General features: G+C 45.7%; 1 protein-coding gene across 1 annotated transcript in view; it reads left to right on the forward strand.

Moving 5' to 3' along the window:
• The first annotated feature begins 743 nt into the window (after positions 1-743).
• Positions 744-24,193, forward strand: part of KSR1 (kinase suppressor of ras 1) — a 180,786-nt gene continuing 157,336 nt past the window's right edge. Inside the window, exon 1 of the mRNA XM_056865314.1 lies at positions 744-860. The gene's annotated coding sequence lies outside the window, so the exon portion shown is untranslated. The remainder of the gene's footprint in view (positions 861-24,193) is intronic.

Raw genomic sequence — 24,193 nt, forward strand, 5'->3', positions numbered from 1 at the left:
TGTTATGTTTGCGTGGCTTCTTAAGTCTGTAATCCAAGTCTTGGGGAGAGCCAGCGTGGTGTAGTGGTAAAGAGCGGTGGCGCCTGACCCGGAGAGCCGGGTTTGACCCCCCACTCCTCCACATGAACGGAGGACGCTAATCTGGCGAGCAGGGCTGGTTTCCCCAGCTGGGGGCCCTTGGGCTGGTCGCCCTCGCTCCTCTTGGTCTCCGCCTGGTCTCTCCCCCCCCCCTCGCCCTCCACCCCCGTGGGCCCAAAGGGAGGCGGCGGCTGGCTGGCTAGGGAAGAGAAGGGCGTCTTTTGTGGCGTGTTTTCCCCCCACGGCCACCGCAGGGGGGGGAGCATCGCCAGACCCCCGCCCCCAGGACTACAACTCCCGGCATCCTCGTGGGCGGTGACCCCGGCCCCAGCTGATCTTGGCCAGCCTCCGGGCGAGCGGGCCGGCCAGTCGGCGGCGGCGCTGCTGAGGAGACGCCGGCGGGTCGCCCTTGCAGGGGGGGCAGCGGGCGCGCAGCTCTGCGTGACGCCCCCCCGCCCCCGGGCTTTGGGGGGCCTCCGCAGAGGCGGCCGGGCTCCCGCTGGCGCCCAGGGACCCTTCGGGGCGGGCATCCCGCCGCCCGGTGTCGCCCATGCCGAGGCATGGATAGAGCCGCCGGTGCCGCCGGGCGCGGCGGAGGCGCGGCGATGGTGGAGGCGAAGGGCGTCGGGGGGGCGTCGGGGGGGGCGCGGCGGGGCTGCGCGCTGCAGCGGTGCGGGCAGCTGCAGGACCTCATCGACATCTCGCTGTCCAGCCTGCAGGGGCTCCGCACCAAGTGCGCCGCCTCCAACGACCTCACCCAGCAGGAGATCCGCACCCTGGAGGTAGGCTGCGGGCTGGAGACGGAGCCCCCGCCCCGGGCCGCCCGGCCAAAAGGCGCCCCTCCTCGCTTGGTGGCAGGTTGTGGGGGGGGGGTCAGATAGGATGTCCTGCCTTTCAGGCAGGTTGGGTGACAGCTGTGGCGGGGGGGGGGGCGGGCAGAGTTTCCGGGCCAGCCTCAAAACTGTCAAGCAAAAGAGCCGCCCGACGGCCTTGGGGGGGGGGGGAGATGGGCCCCCTCGTGGGGGCCGCAGGCGAGGGCCGCGTCAGCCCCTTGTCGGTCTGCAGTTCTGGGGGTGGGTGGAAAACGGACACCCCCCCCCACGCTTCAAAGTCGTGCCTGTTTGGGAAGGGGTCTTGTTTTTCCGTAAGAGCGGAGAGTCTTTTCCTTACAGACCCCCCCCCCCCGAAATGTCTGTCGGTACACTGCAGTTTTGCAATGGGGGGGGGAGGAGGGGAGGGTTTCTCTTATGGCGACAGAGTTTTTTGTTGAATTTTCTCCAGACAGGAGGGGGGACATTTGACCTCTTTCTTCGTTATTGTTTGTTTAGGGAGGTGGGGGTCTGATTTTTCACCTTTTGGGAAGGGAGACTGGGCTCTGTTTATGCAGCCCTTTTTTTCCTGAGGAGGGGTGAAGAAAATTCCTGCTTTTCTTCCATGTTGTAGGTGTGTGAGTGGAAGCGTTTGTGAAATGCTCCCTCCTCTTTCCCTTGGGGTGGGCAAGAACAGTGTAAGCCCCCCTCCAAACCAGAATGGGACATTGCTGGATGCAGGTTTCTCACATTGGGTGCTTTTTCAGTGCTTGGGTACCTCCAAAAACCGCCACCAGGCAGCTCAGGGCCGGGCAGAGAGCAGGCGGCCAGACTGGGGTGCCAAGACCCCCCCCCCACGCCCCGCCTTCAGTGGCACGAGTGTCTTGCCGGGCAGTCCTGAGCAGAGTTGCATCCTGTTAAACCCACCGAAGTCGATGGGCTTGGAACTCTCTTTAGGATTGCGCTGCTTGTGGGTGAGCCTGCTTTTACCTCCAATTCATGCCTGTAAATAAAACAGGGGTTCTGATAGCATGCCAAGGAGGAGGCTCAGTAGTATGGATCAGCATTTCATTATGATAAACTAGAGTGTGACATAGCAGCATGATGCTGACATTTTAAAATGAAAAAAAAATCAGCGCGTGGTCAGGCTCTGGTCCTGCACTCTGGCCGGGGCATGCCGGAGGCAACTCTGTCACTTAGGGCAGAAAAAAAGCAAACTCTGAATGTATCCCCCAAGATATCTGTCCAGTAAAATAACCCAGCATGGGCGGGGGGGGGGGCCCTCCCCCAATGGCATGCTGAAAATCTGGGTGAGGCCCCATAGGAGGAAGGCCCTATTAATCTGCATTTAACCTCCTAACCTTTTTTTGGCAGCCCTTCCTGCTTTCCCATCCAATAGCTGTAGAGGGGAGGCTCTAGGGCACTCCATACAAGGGTGGGGAGGGAGGGGCATTCTCCTTTCTAACAAGGGTATCTCTTGCCCCATTACTAGCATTAAAATAAGGAATGGGCATACAAGGAACATTTGGGAATTCTCTTACTTGCACCTTATAAGCTTTGGGGCATCCAATTTATCCTTTACATGTTGCCCTTTACAAGGTAGTGGGGAGGGTAAGAACCATGACATCTTACACAATCGTGAATGTATCATAGAATCTTAGAGTTGGAAGGGACCATCAGGGTCATCCAGTCCAACCCCCTGCATAATGCAGGAAATTCACACCTACCTCCCCCCATACCCCCAGTGACCCCTACTCCATGCCCAGAAGATGGCCAAGATGCCCTCCCTCTCATCATCTGCCTACAGTCATAGAATCAGCAGTGCTGACAGATGGCCATCTAACCTCTTCTTAAAAACCTCCAGGGAAGGAGAGCTTACCACCTCCCGAGGAAGCCTGTTCCACCGAGGAACCGCTCTAACTGTTAGAAAATTTGATTTAATTTCAACCCGTTGGTTCTTGTCCAACCTTCTGGGCAACAGAAAACAGCACCCTTTTAAATCCTAAATTATTTAAAAAATTGGCCATTTTTTTAAGGAGATAATATTTTATCTGGGTTTTTAGTAATTGCTTATTTTCTATTTATAGTGTTTTTAATGTATGTTTGTTCTGTTTTGCTGGCAATTGCTGTATTAATAAACTGTAAACTCGGCACCCTCCTCTATATGACAGCACTTCAAGTACTTGAAGATGGTTATCATATCCCCTCTCAGTCTTCTCTTCAGGCTAAACATACCCAGCTCCTTCAACCTTTCCTCATAGGACGTGGTCTCCACACCCCTCACCATCTTTGTTGCCCTCCTCTGGACATGTTCCAGAGGAGGGCTTCCCTAAGATCTTGCAAAATGGGTTACTTCCTTGTTAAGTTTATAACATCGATTGGTTGTTGATAGGCAGTGCAGAACTGGTGAAGGGCATGTTGAGATTGGTGAATATAAAGGATGTGATCTTGTGTAACGTGGCAATCAATATAAGTGGGGCCTGGAGATCTCCTGGACTTACGTCTGATCTCCAGACTACAGAGATCAGTTCCCCTGGAGAAAATGGCTGCTTTGGAGGAGGGGGCTCTCTGGCATTGTACCCCATTGAGGTCCCTCCCCTCCCCTGGGGCTACCACCTCAATCTCCAGGAATTGGCAACCCTCCATTCCAGGCTGCTCCTCGACACAGTGTGTTCTGTTTGTCCCTCTTTGAGAGACGGGTGGGCACTTCCTGCAAGGAATCCACCTCCTGTTCTCAGAGGGAACCCCAAATGCTGGGCCCGTGGGTTTCAGACGAACCCACTTCCAAAAATCCTGCAAAGAATGAAATGGGGCAGCACTAGAGGCCGGAAGACAAGAGTTGCAGCCCCCCAAGCTTCCCCACAAACAAAGCCCAAACTGTACAAAGGGCTATGGCTTGTTACTGTGATGTGAAAACCTTTTTAATAGTTTATTTTAAGTAAAAGTCTTTTAGCTAGCAAATTTAGGTCCATCTTTTTGGTTTTCCTTGCGTATCACTTGCTAACGTGTTGGGTGTTGCAGTTTTGAGTTTGCATGTGATTTCTTGTCTCATCTCCCCATCCCCACACAATGCCTGCCAATCAGATTGGATTTTACCTTCTGGACAGGGAGATTCGGGGAATCTCTTCTGAAACCTGCTTCTCAAGGTGACTGCTTTGTGGAAGGGCCGTGGCTTGGTGGTAGAGCATCTGGTTTGCACATAGTAGATTGAAGTCCAGTAGCACCTTAAAGACCCAACAACATTTTAGGGGTATAAGCTTCTGAGAGTCAAAGCTCCCTTCATTGTATTTGCACATAGTTTGCACATAGAAGGTCCCAGGTTCAGTTTCCAGCATCTCCAGTTGAAAGATTGGTCGAGAGTTGCTGCCAGTCAGAGTACACAGTACTGACTTGGATAGGCCAGTGGTCAGACTCAGTATAAAACATCCTCATGTGTCCTTGTTTGTTTTTGTCACCTGCCTTTCTTGCTGAGACTCAACACAGATTACAAAATATAAAAACAATTCAATCAGACAGCACAAGACAATGCAGGAGGACTAGGGTTATAGCACTGGAGAACAATGCAAACAAAAAGCTGTCTAAGGAAACAAAAACTTCCTCAAGTGTGACATACCACAATGCAGAAAGTGGGTTACGAAAGTTAGAAGACAGTCTGGTAGAAGCAAGGTGTTGCAATAAACACTGCAGTAGACTATAATTGTATCAATATAGCTAATTCTCAACATAACCCCATCTGCAGATACTTAAATCGGTACATAGTTGCCATGTAGAGTGATGGGAGATTCTTCCCACAAACTTGGGGTACCTCCACCAACTATGCAAAAAAAAAAAGTTACAAAAATGGAGGGGAATTGTGAAACCCCCTGAACAGAGAGAAGTAGTCTGCTCTGTGTGGGTAACAGAGGAGGATGGAGAGCTGCTGCATGAGCCATATTGGGTGTTGCTGATAGATGGAGAAAGAGGAGAGAATGGGGTCTGCCACCCCCAATGCTCCCCACAGAATGGTTTGGAGAGGGACAGGTAGGTGGGTGGGCGGGCAGAATGACTGGGGGCAGAGTGACAGAGAGGGGAGAAAGGGGTGGCCATCTGCAACTCCACATAAACCCCGAAGGGGTGTCAGTGCAAGTGGCCTAGTGGGGGAGGAGCAGGAGATGATACCCCCCCACTGTGTGTAGGCAGAAAGCTGAATGGTGAGTAAGGGGTGTGTGTGTCCGGGATATCCCCTTGCAATTTCCATGGGTCCCCTCTTGTTCCCTTATAAAAGCAACCGCCTCAGCTGTTCTCTTTTAGTACAGTTCTGATCCTTTTATGGAAATGTCCTCCTGAGCACTTCTGCTTTGCACATTCTACAAAATGATAGTGTGGCTCCGTGGTAGAGTATCTGGTGTGCATGTGGAAGGTTCTAGGTTCAGTCTCCATCCAGCATCTCTAGCTGAAGGGGTCAGCTATGAAATTCCTCCACCTGAGGCCCTGGAGTGCCGGAGCCAGTCAGTCGAGAAGACTAACCTCAGTAGACCCAGGGGCTGTCGGAGGCCGTCTTGTGCGTTCAGGACTAATTGGCGCGTGTGGGCAGCACTGAGGGCAAAAACCAGAGCGGATGGCAGCCGCATCCAGGCCGGGTCCTGTTGACTCCGGATTAAGGAGGGAGGTAATGGTGAGGTGGTGGTGTGAAGGGGCTGTGCTGTAGGTCCATCTAACGCTGTATGGTTTCCAGCTGGCGGCTGTTCTGGAAGGTCCCAAGACCGGGGCAAGGTTTTTCCCTACAATGGCTAACCTGAGATCCTTTCTGTGGTGATGCCAGGGGTTGAACTGGGGACTTCCTACCTATTGCAGGCTGAAATCTTTACAGTGCAGCTGGGATAAGGAGAAAGCAGGGCCTTTTCTGTCAGGCTCAGCAATAGCCTGTTCTCCCCCCATTCCTGGTCTTCTTCTGTGTCTCTCTGTGTTATTTAATATCCATCTGGAAGAAAAGTTCTGAGGAATGCAAAAACTTCCTTGCTGCTCTGAGGCTACAGTTGGTCTCTTCCTTGGATGACATTCATGTTGCAGATGCCAGGTTTAGCAGTGCCCTCAGGGGCAAGGCTGGGCAATTGATGTTGATAAGACCTGGTGTGGTTTGAAAGGCTTTCCAAGGCCCACATGGAATCAGGCCTGGCCATTTCCCTCCCTCGCTCTTTCTCACAATAGCGGGAAGTCACTTTCTTCCTTCCCCCTCATTTTCTGCCTGCCGACTCCCTGTTCTTGGGGCATCTGGTTATTTGCACTTGCTCACCCCACCTCACCCCGTACCCGGTCACATGGGCTCATCCTTTCATTTTGTTGGAAACCCACTGGAGATCCTTTTATTTATTTACTTGCGAGATTTTTACACACACTTTCCATAGTCTTACTAGAGGCAGCTTACAATTAAAATAATAATATTAAAAACAAAAAAGACAATAAAAGAAACAGCAGAAAACTATCCATAAAAACTATCCTCAGGCCAGAAGCAAGCCGTAAAACAGCTGGAAAGGCAAAACCCCTAATTAAAAGTCTGGATAAAAAGAAATGTTTTGCCTTGGAAGCTAAAAGGCAGGTTCCGCAGGCAGCCCCCAAGGGGAAGGGTATTTCAGAGGGGAGATGCTGGCTTGGAAAATGCCCCTTCAGGCTGGAGGATCCACCCACCCTCCCCACCTTCTGGATTGTTGTTTGGTTGCACTTGGCAATAACTTTGCAGATTCTGTCTTAGGGCACTTCAACAGCTTCTCTCCATAAATGGGAATGACAGATCTGTACAAATAGTGACCCTTCAGCTAGCTGCGTTTGGTGGCTCACTGGTGGCTTGTTAAATCTCCTCTGAGTTTACTGCCAGTCTGGGATGGCAAAGATCAACTGTAACCCTGTATTGTTGCAATCCCAGGCAGGCAGTAAGTTTAGAGGAGGTTTAAAAACCTATCTGGTGAGCTACCAAACATGGCTGGCTAGTTGATGGATGACCTTGTATAGACCTCTCTACCCTTTCATGGAGAGAAGATATGAAGAAGGCAGCAAGGTCTGTTTGGTTTCATTTTTTAAAAAAAGTTTTCTACTTGTGGCTTTAATTCTGTTGTTATTAGAATGATGCTGTGTTGTGCTGATTTCACTCTTTTTACCAGCCTGAGGTCCTTGCTGGCTAGGCAGTGTTTAAAATAAAATAGTGTGAGGACACGACAGGATGACTGCAAATCTTGGGTAGTGAACTGCATGCTAATGATACAGTAGACAGAGTCCTTTCTTGGGTGTTGTGCACATTGACTGAGCGCATATGAGATCTGCAAATAGTATTAAGACTCACCACTACCTGGTGAGGGGTAAGATCCTTGTATTTCTTGTTGATTTTTATCTGATTTTTACCTTTAACCCATGTGACTGGTGCAAATTAGAATTGTGGTTTTGTCTGCGTTGTGTATTTGGCAAGAGATTGCTGGGGGCTTGCAAAGGGTAAGAAGCCCCTTCAGAATAGCATAGAATCTCCAGCTCTCTCTGCTCCCCAACCGCCAGATCCTCAACTGGCAGACTCCCATGGGGAAAAGTTTAGTAGGTTAGGAGGTGATCTTTTGTTTTTTTTAATGCTCCCTCGTGGTAAAAGGCTTGCAGGTGGGGGAGGGGGATAAAATTTTGTGGAGAAGACTGCACTGAAACCTTTTTCCCTGACACTTTGTTTTCTCTGTGCAGAGAGTGGTTTATTTTTGTCAGATAGGCTCTCTGTCAACCCTGGAATGAAACAAGATGGTTTCCCCCATGGACAAAATGGAGTTTTTGCACTCTGTCCCTTCCCCCGTTTACACCCGGTCTCCCTCCCAAGATCTACACCTCAATGGAGACCTGCCCGGGAAATCGCTGACCTGATACCGGGTCCCGCAAAACAATGACGGAGCCCGGGAAGATCAGCCAGTTAACACGCGTGTTTATTTTCTGTATGCGTTTGCTTAAGTACTTGCCGGCAGTTAAATTCTGTATTGTTTCTTTGTTTCTCAAACCTAATCTTCCCTATTGTATCTGCCCTATATATGTATCACTATTCCCCCATGCCTGTATTCTAGCCTTAAGTCTTTTACCTGCTGAAACCACTGACTTTCTGTAATAAACTTTTAACTCGCTGTACCGTCTGGAGAAAAGTTATTGCCAGGAACGCATTAGATTACTGAGGCCTGACAGTTTTCCCCTCCAAGGGAGTACATTCAAACTGACAAGCCTTTCTGTCTGCAGCCTGAAGTGGTAAAGTTCAGGGAAGGCTCTGTCACTTGATCTATGCAATGCGGTTTTCTCAAAGCACAGATGGATTTATGTTCTTCTCTATGTCCTTCTCAGACCCTGGCGGGAGGGTTAGGTCTGTTTACAAACTGGTTTGGACTTCAGCAGCTTGCAAACTACATCCTTTGGGGTTGGGAGATAAAAGAATAACTACTGTTAGTTTTTATGGTATCACCAGCCTTCTGTTTGTCCCCTCTGAATAAAATTAAAATGCCCACTATCAACATTCGAACAAAGGCCTCTTGATTTCCCGCCCACCCAGTCAGCACAACGCAATTGTGGTAGTGGTATCTGTACTGGGTCCCCAGAACAGGGCACAGGGAGCCAGACAGATGATAACTTGAGATGCTTTCCCAGCATGCAACAGGAAGTTCCACAGTTGTAAACTCCCTCAAGACAAAAAGAAAGAAGATAACAGCATGTAGCATAAGACCATGTCTGCAGAAGTCTGCTTTGTGGCCATATAAATTAGTATATTGCTAACCAAATTTGTGGGGAAATGTTCACAGCCCCTTTCTCATTTTAGTCCAAGAACAGCCAAGTTGGGAGTGGGGGTGTGGTCTGGGAGCTGCAAGGATAAATCGATGGTCTTCAGCAGAGGCTCTTCCCGGTGGCTGGCTACAAGTGGTCACCTGGGCTACTTCTGCAGTGTGGCCTTCCTGCCAGTTGCCCAGGCCAGGCAGGTAACCTCCCACGTGTTTCCTTAAGGAAGCAGCAGGAGAAAAATGGAGAGGAGAACAACCGTGCAGATACCGTGATGTCATTGCTGGGTGAGCACCAGGAAATGATGTCATTGTGTCAGTGACATTCTAGAACAGTGATGGCGAACCTTTTAGAGACCGAGTGCCCAGACTGCAACCCAAAACCCTCTTATTTATTGTCAAGTGCCAACTCGGCAGTTTAACCTGAATACTGAGGTTTTAGTTTAGAAAAAACACATAATACATTAACATCTTTTGTCTTAAAGGAAAAATGCAATAACAGAGCTTTCAATGATACAAACAACTTTTTATGGAAAGTAAAAGTTTGCATTTGGCATGCTTTTGAACAATCTAGTCCAGCTCCTGTATCTCACAGTGGCCCACATCTATAATAAGGAGGTAGCACATAACCATCAGGGCTAGTAACCCGTGATGGACTTTTCCTCCAGAAATTAGTCCAATCCCCTCTTAAAGGCATCTAGGCTATATGCCATCACCACATCCTGTGGCAAGGAGTTCCACAGGTTAATTACATGCTGGGTAAGTGGGTGTTCCTCTTTTATTGAGCTGAGGGAGTGTAACTGGTCCTCCGCACCCCACCAGTGTCTTTTCTGGTGGCTGTCTGCTGGTGTTCTTTTGCTTCTTTTACATTGTGAGCCCCTCAGGGACAGGGAGCAGTTAGAAAAGTGAAATATAAATACTGTCAATAATAGTAATACTGTGCAAGATTGCATTTATGTTTTTATTAAGCCAGCAGTATTCTAGTTGGATGGCTGCATCATGCTGTATTTCGTGAACACTCACAGCTATGTGAAATTCTGCATGCACTTCTTTTCCAATAGGATTATAGAAGCAATTCTGTGGTTTACCTTTAAGATCATATAAAAATTAGTTTTGTGTGACGTTATCAAAAGCAAATCAAAACAACAAAGCTTTTAAGCAGCTGGCTACATAGTAGGATTCTTAGGTTCAAGCGTTTGGCAAAAGCGTAGCAAGTTACAAAAACGTTACCCGTTCCAAATAGATGATGCACATCAGTTCAGCATTCAATAAATGTTCCAAGAGTTCCGTTTCGCATATCCCTGCCCCAGGAATCAGATGGATTGATGGTATCCGACATGCTGTCCGCGTGTCCAGACCACCACACGCACAGTTGTGTGTGTTCCTCTTTTATTTTCCAGGATCTCGGGGGGGGGGGGAGTTCAAACCTCACTGAGATTCCAGAGATGCCAACTGACCAAAGATTGATGACATCTGGCTTGCAACAGAAAACACCAAGGTGAGAAATGCTTACAGAGCAGATCACCTGGGGTTCCCTGAGGCAGGATAAGAGTTAATTGCAGGACCATTTGTTACTATGAAAACAAGTGGTCCGGCGGATGGGGGAAGCAATTGCATTTTTTACCAATGTTAATTGAGCCGCATCCTGGAATGTCTTGCAGTTTGATTTCCCCAGCCAGGCCAAAGGCCTGGACCAAAGATTTTTCAGCAACAAGGAATTGGGGGGGGGGCATTTCCTTGACACACCTTACCCCAGACAGGGGAGGGAGGAAGCGCTCCCATTGGGCTGCTGGGCAGAGGGGTGGGTGATGTGAGAAATGCCCCCAGGCGCGCATGGAGAGGGGGAGGGGAGCAGCCTGGCCCCGCGTCCCTCTGGCTTTCTAGTAACGAACTCAGGCAAACTCTGTGCTGGGGCGACTGCGCGCGTTCCCACAGAGAGGCCTCTGAATGCCCAATCTGGCACGCATCCCATAGGTTCGCCACCACGGTTCTAGAAGTTTTCCCCAAATCTCTGTGGTTTTTACCATGGAGATCAGGGGAATTCCTAGAGCATCAAGCTGTTGTCCCCTCCCTGAGCTCTGCCTCTCAAATGTGCCTGGGCTGCCAACCGAGGGTTGGCAACCCTACTCTCATTGCTGATTTTTAGGCACCAGGAGAAGGTAGTTGGTGAGTGCCATCCTAAGCAGAGTTACACCTTTCTAAGTCTATTGAAATAGCTGGCTTTAGAAGGCTGCAACTTTGTTTAGGATCGGTCCTAACTGGTCCTAGTGTTTAATGGCAAAATCCCCTTCCATCTGCACTTTAGTGTAAAGGAGGCCTTTTTAAAATGTGACACTGGCCAAGGCAAGAAACACTGGGCCGTGGGACTCTGTTCTGGCACGGAGCCCAGCTTATCCTATTCTGCTACCCATGCAAAGGATTTACGTAGCGGCTTTTTCATAGACAACAGTTTCATTTAAGCCAAAGGTTGTGTACAGAGTCCCACAGGTGAGAGTCTCAAGGATCTGGGAGACCCAGGCTCGAATCCCCACTCTTGTCATGGAAGCTCACTGGGTGACCTTGGGCCAGTTCCCCTCTCTCTGCAAAAACTTCCTCCCAGGGTGGTAAAGAGGATTAAATGGAGGATGGATGTTGTAAGGTGCATTGAGCCCTCGTTGGGGGAAAACAGCTGTATATATATATATATTGATACATATATGTAGGCATGCTTGCAAAAATTGCAAAATTGACCAAAAATACTCATTTTCCTGTGAGTACAAGAAGGGCTTCAGCAATGAATTTTGTTGTCAAGGGTGTGTGTGTGTGTGTGTGTGTGTGTGTGTGTATGAGGTGGCCCAAGGCCTGGGAACGGTCAGGGTGGGGGCGAGGTAGATTTGCCTGCTGGCAGTAAGCAATCCCCCACTGTGGAGAGTTTGAGGAGCAGGAGAAAAAAATGGGAGGGGGGATGGCACTGATGGTGACACTCTAGGAATTTTCCCTAGTCTGTGTGGTCTTTAACAAAGAGATTTGGGGAAATTCCTAGAGTGTCATCTGGAAGTGATGTCATATTCTCCTGAAACCCTCCCCACCCCCAAGCTCCACTCCAAAAATTTCCTGGCATTTGCTAGCATAGTGCTGGAAACCATCGGAAGAGGGCAGAGTGCTGTTAAAAGGGAAGACAAGGCAACCACCTCAGGTGGCAGGACTTAGTTGCCTTAACAGGTAATTCACACAAGCTGAGTAATCCACTTTCAATGCATTTTAGCAGTCACTTGCAGTGCTGTTTGCCGAAAATCCAGTTGCAAAGTGCACTGAAAGTGCATCATTCAGCATGTGTGAAAGTGTGGTTAAGACATGCAAAAGCCCCGTGTCCAGTAATTTAAGTTTTTTTTTCCAGAGGACCTACATAACTTGAGTCCTGAAACCGTGATTTACTTAGTTTATGCTTAAATCCAGCTCTAGTGGTAGACAGATGGATGTGACATATAGGACACAATCCTTTGTAAATTTTCATGTGTATGCCCTGTTCAGGAGAATTCCCAGCAGATCCCTGCTTGCTTTCCTAGCCTGTTGCTGCAGAAATAAACTGGAGTTTTGTGTTACCTTAACGGCTGCTGGAGTTATTGGGGTTGCCCAACGTCCAGGTGGGGCTTGAAGTTCTTTCAGAATAGCAACTGATCTTCAGACTAAGATAAGATTTATTATTACGGCAGTAGCCAGGAAAGATACAAACCTTATCGATCTTCAGACTAGAGATCAGTTCCCCTGGAGGAAATGGCAGCTGTGGAGGGTGGGGCTCTGTGGCATCACAGCCCTGCTGATTTCCCTCCCATCCCACCCTGTGTTAGCTCTGGATCACCAGCTAAATCTCACAAACGAACTCCTAGGCAGGTTTTCCATAGAAAGTTGTTTATTGAGAAATAAGCACAGTGGTAAGCAGAAAGTGACTTGGAAATAAGCAACGACACTAATGGGGAAAAGCTGAGGGTGCAGGACATATAAAGAAAAGCAAACTTTCAGAACGGCTCTTGGTTGCCATGGCAAACCCCCCCCCCCCGTTCCCTGTTCTCAGGGTCTTGTTCCCAGGGCAGGGCCAGCGTAAGACATAACATCAGTACAGAGAATAACATCGTGAGCTTGAGGCTAACCACCTGGCCAGCCACTGAACAACAGGCCGGTGCCTGTCCGGCGGGGAAGGACGATCTGGGTACAACGCATGGAACTGAGCACCAACCTGGGGGCGGAGACGTGGTGATGCGCAACCCACTCATCGTAAGCAGGGCCAAAATGTTTCCACCGAACTAGGTATTGGAGTCCCCCCCTGTGGACACGGGAGTCAAGGATTTTGGACACCTCCAAGTGTTCTTCTCCACCCACCACGCTAGGCACTTCTGGGGGGATTTCGGGGTGCCATTCAGGCGAGGGGACATGATGTTTTAAAAGCCTAATATGGAAAATGGGATGGACCTTTCTCAGAGCCTTAGGAAGGACTAGTTCCACTGTTACTGGATTGATTATTCTCGCTACGGGAAAAGGGCCGATGAATCTTTCACTGAGTTTCTTGCTCGGACACAGGGACAGCAAGTTTTTGGTGGACAAGTACACTAAGTCCCCCACCTTGAGCTCCCACCCTGGAGAACGATGCTTATCGGCTTGGGCTTTGTATTGGTGTTTAGCCCGTTCCAAATTTTTCTGCAACCATGGCCAAGTGGTTTGAATTGTGTGCACCCACTCAGAAACGTCTGCACCTCCCTCCTCCCTCGAAACATCCACACTGCCCAGAGGCCCGAACTCTTTCCCATACACAATGCGAAACGGGCTGAAACCTGTAGACTGATGCACAGCATTGTTGTAGGCATATTCTGCAAAGGGTAAGAGATTCACCCAGTCATCTTGATGGTAATTGACATAACATCATACTCTAACACAGCATTTACCCGTTCAGTCTGCCCATCAGTCTGAGGGTGAAACACACTTGACAGCCCCTGCTCCACCCCCACCAATTTGAGAAAAGCTCTCCAAAATTTGGCTACATATTGAGGTCCGCGGTCGGAGACCACCTTGCGCGGAAACGAATATTTGAAGACGTGACACAAATAAGCGGGCCAATTTTGGGGCGGAGGGCAAACCTGTTAAACCAAATGTACTTGCTTAGAAAATAGATCTGTTACCACCCACAGTGCCGTTTTCCCTTTACTGAGAGGGAGATCAGTCATAAAATCCATTGCAATAACTTCCGATGGTTCTGAGGGAGTTTCTAGAGGCTGCAACAAACCGGGTGGTTTTCCTGGGGACCGTTTTGAAGTGGCGCAGATGGGACAACTGCGAATGAGTAGGTCCAAGTCTGCTCGCATTTTTGGCCACCAAAACTGTCGCCAGAGGAGGTGTAGTGTTTTTACAAACTCAAAATGTCCTGCAGTCTTTGCTCCATGCGCAAGGTGCAACACCTCCCTCCGGAGTACTTCTGGCACATATAGTCTGGCATTTTTAAGATAGAGTTCCCCGCACTGGTTAAGATCCGTGGGGAGAGTACTGGTCGAACACTCAGCTTGATAACCTTGGATTAAGGCGTCTCTGAAAGAAATGGGTAGTCCCTCTAGGAGAGGATCGCTCGGAGCTGGGTTGGAAAGTTCGAGAGGCTCCCTGGGTGAAGAGCTAGTGGGCGCTTCCCCCGGCGTTATCGTCAGTGGCGTTGGGGAAAGGGGGGGAGAGCATTTTCGGTGAGCTAGCGGGCGCTTTCGTGCCTTCCAGGGAGTGTTGTGTTTGAGCCCGGGTCTGTACGGCTAACGTGGGCAGTCCCCTCTGTGCCGGAGTGAAAAGAGACTCCGTGGGGCGCTCTAGTTTATTAGGATACTGGGGAAGCCGGGACAAAGCATTTTCCAGCTGGTTTTATTACAAACTGAAATTTGGAAAAGAAGTCCGCCCACCTTGTTTTGCAGAGAGTTTGCGAGTTCCCGTCAGGGCTTCTAAATTCTTGTGATCTGTCCAGACCTGGAAGGGGGTATCTGCCCCCTCTAGGAAATGTCTCCATACTTCCAAAGTGTGTTTCACCGCCGCCACCTCCTTTCCCCAAATGGGCCAGTTCAATTGGGATTGGGAAAATTTCTTAGAAAAGTAAGCGCACGGGTGTAATTGCCTGTCGTCTCCCTTTTGCAACAAGGCTCCTCCCATGGCCACTTCTGAAGCGGCTACCTGAACAATGAAAGGCCGTTGACAGTCTGGATGCTTCAGTACAGGCTCAGTGGTAAACAACCGTTTGAGAGTCTCAAAAGCCCTTTGACATTCTGCCGTCCACTCTACCCGAGCGGATGGCTGAGTTGCTGCGCTCCCTTTACCTTTGGTTTTGAGGAGGTCGGTGATGGGCAACGCAACCTGGGCAAAGTTGGGAAGGAACCCTCTGTAAAAATTTGCAAACCCGAGGAACTGTTGCACTTGTTTACGTGTTGATGGCGGTTCCCAATCCATTACCGCTTGTACCTTCTCGGAGTCCATAGTAAGTCCCTGGGGTGAGATTATGTATCCCAGGAAAGTCAGTTGGTTACGATGAAATTCTCACTTGGAAACCTTAGCATAAAGCTGGTTCTCTCTGAGACGCTGCAGTACTTCTTTGACCATGGCAACATATTCTTCATATGTTTTGGAGTAAATTAAGATGTCATCTAAGTAAACCACCACTCCTTTAAACAACAAGTCATGCAGGACTTCATTAATCAATTGCATGAAGACCCCCGGGGCGCCTTTCAAGCCGAAAGGCATTACTAGGTACTCAAACATTCCAAAGCAGCTAGAAAAGGCAGTCAATGGCTCACCCCCTCCCGAATTCTAACACGATAATATGCCTCGACCAAGTCTAGTTTGGTAAAGATGCGTCCCTCTCTTAGTTGACTCAATAAATCGGGAATCGGGAATGGGGTAAGCGTTGGTTTGGGTGACTGCATTGAGTTTGCGAAAGTCAATACATAAACGCAGGTCTCCCTTAGACCATGTTTTTTTTAATTCTTCCATATCCTTTCCATGTAGGAATTCCATTAATTTGGCCATCCTCATATACATCCATAATTTCTCTCTCCAGTCAACAATTGAAGGTTTATTCACTTGCTTCCAAACTTTAGCTATCACAATTCTTGCAGCAGCAAAACTATATTGGCAGATAACCCTATCATTATTACTCATATTTTTTGGTGGAATTCCCAATAAACAAAATACCGACTTCCTTTTTACTCTACCATTAATCAAATTATTCGTTTCCCTAAGTACTTTTTTCCAAAAGCTTTTAATTTTTTTGCATAACCACCATACATGCATATATGTACCTCTTTCCTTTCCACATTTCCAACATAATCCCGTATCTCCTCTATTCATTTTAGATATCATCACAGGGGTTATGTGCCATCTATAAAACATTTTATATAAGTTTTCTCTAATTTCATTGGTAAATTTGAATTCTCTCTTCTATAAATGTTCCCATATTTCCAAATCAATATTAAATTCTAACTCCTTCATCCATTTTATCATAACTGGTTTAATTCTTTCTTGTTCTAAGTAGTTTCAATTAATAATTTATACATTCTACCTATCAATCCTTTATTTCCTTTTATCAATATTTTCTCTAATTCAGATTTATTTTTATTATATCCAAACTAATTTTTATTATATCCAGTTTATTCAAACTGATTATCTTTATTGAATATATCTCTTAACCTATAATAAAGAAACCAATCCTTTATGTCAAGTTCTTCCCTACTTTTTAAAACCCACTTTCCCTCTTTCCATTCAATAATTTTTCTATACATATCCATTTCTAAATTTAAATGTATTCCACTTCTCATATGAGCTTCTACTGGGTTAACCCATCCCAGGGTCTTATTTTCCAAAATCCTTCTATACTTTTTCCAAATTTGAAATAATCCGGCTCTAATAATATAAACGTTAAACTCTTTATTTAGCTTTTCCTTATCATACCATAAATATGCATGCCATCCAAAACGTAAATTATAACCCTCTAATTCTAATATTTTAATATTCTCTAACATAATCCAAGTCTTTAACCAAACGGAACAAGATGCCTCATAATACATTTTTAAATCTGGTAACCCTAAACCTCCTGTTTCCCTTAGTTGAATCAAATTATTATATGTTCTATGTTTTCCTTTACACCACAAAAAATTTAAAATATCTTTTTTCCAAATTTTAAATATTTTGGTTCCTTTTATAATTGGTAAATTTTGAAATAAAAAAGGCATCTTGGGTAAAACCATCATTTTAATTACCGAAATTCTACCCCATAATGATAAAGGTATTTTTCCCCAATTTTTCAAATCTATAGTAATTTGCTGCCAAATGTTTATGTAATTATTTTTAAATAGGTTAAAATTATTTGAAGTTAACCTAATACGCAAATATTTTATTTTTTGTTCAATAGCGAAACCTGTACATTTTGATAGTTCTTGCTGCTGCAAAAGTGTCATGTTCTTAACCAATATTTTCGTTTTATTTTTATTTATTTTAAAACCCGCAAGCTTTCCATAAACCTCAACCATTTTGTTCCATTCTACAATCTGACTAATAGGGTTAATTAAAAAACAAACTAAATCATCCGCATAAGCTTTAACCTTAAAATGATTTCTCCCAATTTTACAACCTGTAATATCTACATTATTTCTAATCTTCCTCAATAAAACTTCTAACGTTATAATAAACAATAAAGGTGAAAGAGGACAGCCTTGCCTAGTACCCTTTTGAATTTCATTGTGGTGTTAAATCCCCATTAATCAGCAACCTAGCCATTTGATAAGTATAAATATTTCCAATAGCTAATTGAAATTTCCCCCCAAAATCCATATATTCTAGTACTTTTTTCATAAATTTCCAATTTACATTATCAAACGCTTTTTCTGCATCCAAAAATATTATTGCAAAAGATGTAGTTCTAAATTCTGCATATTCTAGAAGATCTAATACTACTCTGACATTTTGACTAATCAATCTTCCTGGAAGGAAACCTGCCTGATCTTCATGTATAACTTGATTCAATACAATTTTCAATCTATTTGCTAAAATAGCTACAAAAGGTTTATAATCATTATTCAGTAATGAAATCTGTTCTTGTTTAAGTGATTTACTTTGTGCTCTTCTTAACTGTCTCTCTCCCTGTTTAATTTCCTCTAAAATCTTCTTCTTTTTCCACTCTCTCTCTCTAAACCATTTCGAATTTTGTTGTATTAATAAACCTCTTATTACTGCTTTACCTGCATCCCATACGATCTCATACGAGGTCCCTTTATCAACATTTTCCAAAAAATAATTCTGTATATCTGTTTTTATCTTATCTACTATCTTCTTATTTTTAAATAAATATTCATTGATGAACCAAGGTTTATTTCTCTTATTCCCCGTATTAATCTTAAGCAAAATCGCATTATGATCGGATAACACCTTAGGTAGTATCTTTGGGCAACCAGAACATATCTATTCTTGAATGAGAACAATGTCTCGATGAATAAAAAGTATATCCCTTTTTGTTACCATTTACCAGTCTCCATAAATCAAACATTTCCCACTGATCTGTAATATGATTAAAAATACCTGGTAATTTACCCTCACATTTACCCTTTTTCTTCTTTGCTGACCTATCCAACCTTGGATCCATTACGCCATTAAAGTCTCCCATCCAAATCATTTTTTCATTAGCATATTCAGCTAATATCGATGCTAAATCGATATAAAACAATTTCTGATTAGTGTTAGGTGCATAGATACCAACTAGGATTATTTTTTGAAAACCACTCAAAATTTCTACCATCAAAATCCTCCCGTCCTTATCTTTATACAAAGTCTTGGGCTCTAATGTTAAAGGGATATACATAGCTATTCCATTAACTTTTTTCTTTTCATTACATGATGTAAATAATTTACTCAATTTTATTTGCTCCAACCTTGTAACATCCTTTGTTAACATATGCGTCTCCTGTAAACAAAAAATGTTAGCTTTAGATTTTTGTAAATGATAAAATATTTTCTTCCTCTTATTAGGAGAATTCAGACCATTAACATTCCATGACAAAATTTGTAACATTTTAATATTTAATAAAGACCCATTTAATTATTTTTTTCTGAATCTATTCTATTTCTCCCCCTCCCCTATTCCTTTTCATTTCCCTTATATATAGTTCAGCCATCTTCTTCCTCATCCGATGATGATGGTTTTGCCCCCCCCCCACTTGCTTCTGCTGCCTTTTCTTCTTCAGTGAGATCCTTTCCAGCTATTTCTTTAGTAGGTTGATGTGGTGGTTTACGTAGATCTCCTTCATATCTTCTTAGGAACTGTTCAGCTTTGACAGTATCTGTAATCTTAAACCTTTTTGCTTTGAAGATAAAATAAATCCCTTGAGGATATTCCCATCTGTGTTGTATTCCATTGTGTCTCAGCCTTTCCACAATCTCTGCAAAATCTTTTCTTTTCCTGAGTAGTCTTCCCGGGATCTCCTTCATTAACCTCACCGGAGTACCTTCTATTGTAAGTGGATTGGTATAATGCTTGTTCAGAATTAGGTCCCGATGACTTCTGGAGAAAAGTTGAACCAGGCAATCCCTTGGAACTTTATTTTTTGTTGCGTAAGCAGAGTTAACTCTGTAAGCTGTTACAATCATACCCTCCACAATCGTTTCTTCTTCCCGAAGAAAGTCAGCCAACAACATTTTCAGATAGTTTTTTAAATCTGTACCCTCAAGTTTTTCTTTTCCTCAACTCTCTTTTATTTTTAGCTTCAACATTGCTGTATAGTCTCTCTTTCTTCTCTCTCTTGACTTGCCTCCATTGACAGTTCTAAGACGTCAACTCGTTTTCTGGTTTCTTTGTTGTCCTTTGACTGTTTTTGAACTTTTGTTTCTAACTTGTCTTGTCTTACTGTCAAAGATGAGATAGAATCTTGTAATGCAGAAATGGCAGCTGTATTTTGATTCAGACCTTGTTTAACAGATTCCGTCTCTTGCTTAACTAATGCCACCTCTTGTTTAACTGATGTCACCTCCTGGAGTGTTTTGGTCAAGAGTTCTTGTAGAGAGTTCAAGGTAGCATCAGGTTTTTTAGCCATCTTTGCAGCTACAGTTGTCCCTGTTGCTGGTGAGGTGACTGGTGAAACAGCTGGGATAGTGACAGAAGCTCTTCTTCGAGGCTGTATAGGTTGCTGGATCTGAAGCTGTTTGGTCTCTTTAATAAATAATTTGGGATGCTTTTCTGTATCTTTTTTTACTTTGTCTTCTTTGTCTCCCATCAAAAGTCTTGAAGTGGCTGCCCTTATAGTCCAAGAAAAGGAGGGGGGTGAGACTTATTGTTTAAAACATCAGTTCAAAAAATCCTTTACCACTGGAACTTTCAATAACAGCAAAAGTCAGACCTGGAGAAACATTAGCACAATTATATCTTCATTCAGTTTTCCATTGCCAGCTTTTCATACACCTTCAAATGCCTGCTCAGATGTTTTTCAGAGTTAGCCTGGCACAGCTGGAATTCCAAGTGCGCAACAGCTTGGCAAAAAGCCAAGTTTCGTTTTGGTGATGTTAGCGAGTATAGAAAAAATTCCAGGCTGCTTATCACTGTTACAATCACTGTCAGACACCCCCGTGAGTTAGTTGTTTAGTTTCATAAAAAGAAAAAAGACCTTGCTTTTGTAATCCGTGCCTCTGCGCCGCGATTGTAATGGCGCTGGCTCCTCCGCTCGCCCGTCCGGGCGCTCGCAGCTGCTTCCGAGGCAGCAAGCGCGCCTAGGACGGGATGCGCACGGGCACCCCGATCAGCATCCCCTCTTCTCCAAGGGGAGCCGCATATTAGATGTCGGGGGGGGGCAGATTCCTTACCCCCCAGCCGCTTTAAGCCCAGAGCGCAGTTCACGCTGCCACGGCGTTCGGCACCGGATCCGGAAGTCGCCATTGGAAGATGGTCTTAGCACCTGTTACTACTGGTTTCTTCTGTACAACCCAGCCAAGTATAGAAATATCAGACTTCTACATTTCATAGCTGCTAACATTCCTCCTCCCACAATCTGTCCACTTGCCTCTGCTGGTTTTTAAGGTGCCACCGTTTTCTTATTCACTGTGTATTGTGCCCTAGATAAATGGAACACATGAATAGATGAAGCTGCCTCATACTGAATCAGACCCTTGGTCCATCAAAGTCAGTATTGTCTACTCAGACCGGCAGTGGCTCTCCAGGGTCTCTGGAGACGCCGGGGATTGAACCTGGGACCTTCTGCATGCCATTTTGGGTGGGTGCCATTTTGATTTTCTCCCCCAGGCTCCTGCGATAGCATGGATGGAAGTGTGGTTTGGTTTATAATGGGTCCAAAACAGCAAGGGATTATGTGTGCTCGCACTCTTTGGATTGTACCACCTATGTTTGGAGGTGTGCATATGTGGAGGGGGGGTTAATGGTTTCTTCCAGGCTTTCTTACTGAATCCAGTCCGAAGCTTCTTTGCTTTCTTGCATTAAGTTCTCCTCCCTTCTACTCTGTGTTTTTGCTTTTCAGCAGTTGCTGTGCATATGCACAGCCTTTGCGGTTTTCTGCACACTCTTCCCAGAGCCCCACAAGTGTTTATGCTGAGGGCTGGTTGAGTCTGCAAACTCTACTGGTGGCTGAGTGTGGCTCCTTTAGGACTTGGCTAACGAGGGGACAGCTGGATGCCGGAGTTCGCGGATGGGAAAGAAGGAAGGATGTGGTTTCAGTGACCACGTGCTTTGGAAAGATGCTCCTTCCCAGAGCCTCTGGTTTGAGGTTGTGCCGGCGTATTTTTAAGGGCAGAACTTGGCTCAATACGCTGAAAACAGTTTTTGAAAAAAAAAAAGTCCTGCTCTTGTTGTAGCAAATGTGGGTAATGAAGTCTTTCCATGGACGGTGCCAGAATTAAATGTTTCAAAGTAATTGTTTACATGAATTGAAGATGGGCACAACGTCTCTAACGAACGTCGCTATAACATTGATCAAAAGTTTAAAACATTTTCCTGGACCAGGAATTTGCCATTCTACTGCCAGTGCCAACGGGGCCCCAGACACTGGGAGGAAAGCCGTCCCTCCTGGGGCATTGGGAGGGGCCGGGAGTCCTTTGCTGTAGTGTGCAGCCCTGGCCTTGCCCACTTGCCCAGGCGAGTGCCCAACCTGTGTGCCCATGTTTCTGCTAATCCGCTCTGTGGGTCGTTTGTGGCCTTAAAGGGGATAAATCCCCCCTTCCATTCTTCCATATCTGCTTACTGGAGGCGGCTGCTTTGTAAGTCTGGTTTGCACTTGCAGGAGTATGGTGAGAAAATGGTAAAGTGGACTGTGACAGTTCCAATCGTTTTTTAAATTTTCCCTTCCCACAAGCAGAAAACTGGCACTGCAAGGAAGGAAGGGAGTAGAAGCTTTTTGTTTGCCAGGATCCCCTCCCCCCCCCACCAAGCCAGGCTCCACCATCTGCAGTGGCGCAGGCTCCTCTCTGCCACCTTTGTTTTCCTGCATGTGTGAACGGAGCTTTCTTGCCAGAGGTGGTGAGACAAGGAGCAGTTCTCAAGCCCCGCTGGCGGAACCCTCTCCCCACTCCACTCACTTGCAGCCTTAACCTCTTATGGCAAGCCGGCAGCTGTGTCAGTATTTGAACAATTATTGTATGGAAGTAAAAGATCACCAAAATAGGGAGGGAGATATGCCAGGAGGGTTCCAAGGTCCTCTAGTCTGAGGCCATGTTCTGGTCCTGCTGTGTGGACAGGCGCTTGTCAGCATTCAATGGTTCTTGCTGTACAATTTGTCAAACCTGGATAAACCAGAATTGCCAATTTATATGTTTTTTAAAAAGCTTGGAGGCAGGAACTACATATGATGAGGAGCACAAAGGAGGTTCCCAGCCTCTTTGGTTTCCCATGTTAATGAAGGGCCAATTGCTGGGGTGTGTGTGAAGAGAAGATCTTCTGTAACTCTTCCTCTGGCCCCCTGGTTTTCCTGGTATGTGGCCTCCCCTGATGCTGTTTTAGATATTCCTCCCCCTCCCCCCGCCACAGCTGGACTTCCAGAAGAGGAATAGAGCATGATTAAAAGTTGCAAAATGGTATGGGGGTATATGCAAGGAATAACTCATGGGAAAGCCAACTATCTTATCTGCAAATCTATCACCCTTTCCCTGTCTCTCTGTTATCTCCGCAAAGCCTTGGAGCTGTTCTTTTGAAAGAGCTCAGTTTGGATAGGCTCTTCTTTATGTGTGTGTGCTTTCCAAATGTTGCTGAGCAGGGTGAGGGTGTGTGTGTGTAGAAACTTCCTCTGCACAACTGCACTATTGGATGATGTGGCGATTGTGCGGAGGTATGTGGTGTGTCCAGTGTGCTTGCGCCTGCTGCCCCTCTCTGTGCCGACAGTCTACCTGTGGATGGGTTGCTTGTGCAGGACTGCTATGTCTATGGTTTGGGAGCTATTTGTTGCGTGAACTTGGAAGAGTATTGGGTGTGCAGCCTCTGTTTGCATATATATCGCAGAGCACTCGTGCCTTTTTCCAGTTGCTGATCATCTACTAGAGGCTCAAAAATCTGGGTCTTCTGAGCAACCACGCGGCAGGACTGATGTGTTGCATCAGGCAGTGTGAGCACTCTTTAACCAGGGCAGAATGTGGTTAGTTGCCAAAAGGCAAAGTCTAGATGCCAGGGAAGTGTTTGAGTAGAACAGATGAGTGGGAGGTGTCACTTCCTGGTTTTTTTTTTTTAGGAAAGCCAGAAGTGTTATTTTTAGAAGTGCTTTAAAAAAGTACAAGTTGCCCATATATTTGATTTATTAAATAATGTAGCCTGCTTTTCAAATTATAATTCTTCAAAGTGAAACCATTGTAGAAGAATGAAAGTTATCATAAAATACCCAAACAAAATCAAGGGTATGAAAAACATGTGCAGGTCGAACAAAATTATAATAATAAAAGAACAGGAAACCGTTTCCACTCAAACACTGCAAGAAAACTGCCTTTGTCTACTGTCCGAAGGCCAACAAGGTAGGTATGGAATAGCATTCCCTGTGGCGGAGAAGAGTTGTCCACCTTCAGGGCCACTACAAAGAAGGCTGTGGGTTGTGTGAGCATTTACTCACATTTACTTCAGGCAAAAAAGGGGGGGGGAAAGGCTAAGATCTGAAAAAAGGAGTCCAAAAATGCTGTTGGAAAATCATGTATCACAACTGAGTAAGCATATTAAAACTGTCCTGCCATATTTATGAAATGTACAAATGTCAGTTTTCTACAGGTAAAAATGTAAATATAGTAGTAGAGTGAGCATGGCAAACAGCTGCACCCTATGCTATCTTAATTTTGCTCTTCGAGAGTTAGGGGGGGAAATGTTGGAAGCGAGAAACACAAGTTTTGTAGTAAACAAAAGGAAATATATTATTTGAACAGAAAAAATATTGTACAGTCATAATTGTACTAGCACTGTATATAGATTTAGAGCTAAACTTCATAACACTGAATACTCTTTAATAGTCTATTATTAACATACACATGGGACATATTAGTTGAACACAAAATTAGCGACACTTAATAAACATCTTTAAACATCCTTAAAAATATGTTGTA

Source organism: Euleptes europaea, chromosome 19 (genome assembly GCF_029931775.1).
Source record: "Euleptes europaea isolate rEulEur1 chromosome 19, rEulEur1.hap1, whole genome shotgun sequence".
Taxonomy (NCBI): domain Eukaryota; kingdom Metazoa; phylum Chordata; class Lepidosauria; order Squamata; family Sphaerodactylidae; genus Euleptes; species Euleptes europaea.